This window comes from Sinocyclocheilus anshuiensis, unplaced genomic scaffold (assembly GCF_001515605.1).
Source record: "Sinocyclocheilus anshuiensis isolate Anshui unplaced genomic scaffold, SAMN03320099.WGS_v1.1 scaffold287, whole genome shotgun sequence".
NCBI lineage: Eukaryota > Metazoa > Chordata > Actinopteri > Cypriniformes > Cyprinidae > Sinocyclocheilus > Sinocyclocheilus anshuiensis.
This window is the reverse complement of record NW_015552557.1, coordinates 623,168-626,459: the sequence shown is the minus strand read 5'-3', so window position 1 is coordinate 626,459 and position 3,292 is coordinate 623,168. Positions and strand designations below refer to the sequence as shown.

The window sequence follows — 3,292 nt, the reverse complement described above, 5'->3', positions numbered from 1 at the left end:
GCTTGTAAACAAAAACATTTTATTCTAGCTTCATGCATTCTTTTTTTAAACACTTGAATGTGGGTAAGCTTCATAAATAATAATAAAAAAGAAAGAAATAAACAACATTTTGAACAAAAAGCTGACAAAAAGACTATGAATTGGATTCAGAACGATAATCAAAACGTAGATAGAGTCGATCAACACCCCAAAGCTTGACAGTCATTATAACCTCTTCATTGGTCGACATTTTATTCCATAACGTTACACAGTTTTGATGCTGTTTTATGTCTAATGATCGTGTTAGATTACATGTGGAAGCATCTGTTGTTTCGGTTTCTTCTTCACTTGTGTTTTTTGGAAATTCTGTACAGAAAATGTGTACTAGCGCCCCCTACAGTATAACAATGAAAACACGGATTCTAGGAACACAAGTATAGCTCAAATATATTTAGACTTTTTCTAAGTAGGCTATAAGTCAAGTATACTTAAATGTCATTTTAAGTATATTTCTGAGAAGTACATAAAGCCCATTTCTGAGTACATAAAAAGTAGACTAAAAGTATACTTTCCTATTTTTTAGTTTAAAAGAAGTATACTAATAGCACACTTGAATAAACTTCTTTTTCGTAAGGGACATATGTATCATGTTCCTTAGTGAAGTAGAGTTTGTTGTTTTTTTTAGCAGTATGAGCAAAACTTTGGTAATTTGGACATTTTCTCATAGATTTAATATATAAAACGTGGCAACAAAAATTACTGTGTTACATTTCATTCAGCAGTTTTACTGCAGGCTTATTTAGAAAACGTAAAGATGCTCACTTTCACGTTTTCTTTTCATAAATAAAGCTTCTTAATTATGAGTTATTATCAGGATAGTCATTTGTTACTGAATAATATCAAGATGCAGCAGGCTACCAGAAGCACAGAAAATAAGCTGCTTTTCTGCAGGGGGTCGACTGACCTCCATGACCACAGGACAGAAAAAGTTGAATCCTTTGTCAAACGAATAGTCGACTTTCAGGTACAGACCCGCCTGATAAGCCTAAGAAGATGTTTTGCTTGCAACTTAACGAGGGTCTTTTTATAAATGAACGTGTGTAAAGCATATTAGAGTACTATAAAAAGCAAAAACACAGCTCTTTCTCTATGACCTAAAAAGGACTTTCACTTCTGTAACCTAGTTTGGTTGATTCAGTCATATTAATATTATAATAATATTTTTGACAAAACATGTTTGTTTAATGTGCATGATCTGCATAGACTGTCATCTATTAGGGATATAAAAACAGTTTAATTTCCCTTTTAAAAATATGTTTCTGCAATTCTGCAAACAATTTACACAGCAGATATTTTGCTATATGCTATTTCAAAAAAGGAGAAGGAATTACATGAAATTAAAGTGATATAACTAGGGGTTTGTATGCAAAACAAAGGTTTTTGCATAATAATATGTTGATTATAAATACGTTTTATTTACACTTTTTTTTGCTCCAAGTTTTGTGGCATTTAAAAAAAATTTTTTGTAAGAGTCTTACAACTCTATAAATTACTTGCAATATATATTGATTAACCCCCCTTAAGTTTAAATTTATTTGTTATCATTTAATTTTTTTGAATTTGTTGCAACTTTTATGTATTTTGCTATTAATTATTTGTAAATTATTTTGTTTTTCATTTATATATTGATTAACCCCCTTAAGTTGACATTTATTTGTTATAATTTAATTGTAATGTTTTTTAATTTGTTACAACTTTTATATATTTTGCGATTAATTATTCGTAAATTATTTTGTTTTTCATTTATATATTGATTAACCCCCTTAAGTCGAAATTTATTTGTTATAATGTAATTTTTATATTTTTTTTAGAATTTGTTACAACTTTTATATATTTTGCTATTAATTATTTGTACATTTTTTTTGTTTTTCATTTATATATTCAATGTAGTCTTTCAGTGTATACTGCTTGAATTTAATGTGTTTGCATTTGACACATTTAAATTTTATAGAGCTTTAATAAAGGTAAAAAAAAAAGATTAACTAGGGGGAGCTATAAAAAACACCTTTACTTCTTTTACTCACCTGTTTGACATCCGGAACATTAGCTGTTTTTTTGGTGGTCACTATTTGGCCAACTATGCCCATGTCAGTAGGAAACACAATTTCAGATTGAGGGTTGACAACATTCGCCTCGTATTTCGAGGTAGGGGTGACATCAAAAAGACACGTAGCAAGCTCAGGGATGCCGTTTCTCGCTCGGGACAGGAAATAGCTGCAGCGGTCAGTGTTCAACAGCAAACATATCCTCTGCAGGACCTTGTGCATGGCCTTTTCCATAATAGGCTGCGAATGCATTTCTTTGATCATATCAAAGATGATGTTGGCCTCCTGGATATGGCTGACATCTTTGAACGAGGCCGGATCTTTGATGTCAAGTTTCTCTGCAAAAGCGGCGGCGATGGCCTCGGATCGGACCTTCTTGTCGAAATACTCTTTGGCGAACTGAGGGTTATTCTCCAAGTACTTTTCCACGCTATCCTTGTCTGCCATTTTGAAGAGTGCTTCTCTGCTCGTCCTCTCACAGATTCATTACTTGTGGGGTGTCAGGATGAAAAGTGAAGCTTCTCAGTGATACCCTCCTTCAGATAGGTGCATCCTCCAGAGCAGAGATCAGTGCTGGTCTCCTCCGACAGGCTGCCAGAGAATAGTGGCTTACAAGCTGAAGGGATCAAAGTGGCCGCTAATTAAAGTGACGTCATGACAATAAACCTCTAAGCTTTCTTAACCTGCAAATCCCCACCCTGATCATTTTACAATCCAGTCAAGAGTCAAACGCCTCTTTTTTCTTCCGAGGAGAAAGTGTCGAAATATGACATAATATTTATCACAGCGGTTTGTTGATTAGACTGATGGTGTTTCTGATCTAATACGCCAGTTCTTATCGGATCACTGGGCCCGTGATGTGCACAGGGACAGTGTTTTGCATGGTTTAGACAGATAAGACTGAACATGAAATCAAGTTAGTGCTAAACAGTTTGTTGAAAAATGTTTCACCAGAATTCAACAGGTAAAATATATGATCATGCAAAAACTTTGCAAATGGTTATATTCAAACAGCAAATTCAAACTTCATTTCAAACATTTTATTCAAAGCATTTACTTTAGTTTGTTTTTGTTTGTTTTTCAAAAACGGTAAAAGTCTGATCTTGCAAAAACTAGGTTAGTTCATTTGAAATCTCAAGCAATTTCAGCAGTAATTCATTCAAATAATAATGTAATTGAAAAAAATATACATTAAGTGTATTTTTATT

General features: G+C 33.0%; 1 pseudogene; it reads right to left on the bottom strand.

Moving 5' to 3' along the window:
* The window catches only part of LOC107664592 (cone cGMP-specific 3',5'-cyclic phosphodiesterase subunit alpha'-like), an 11,575-nt pseudogene extending 8,907 nt beyond the window's left edge, over window positions 1–2,668 (bottom strand).
* Between the last annotated feature and the right edge of the window lie 624 nt (window positions 2,669–3,292).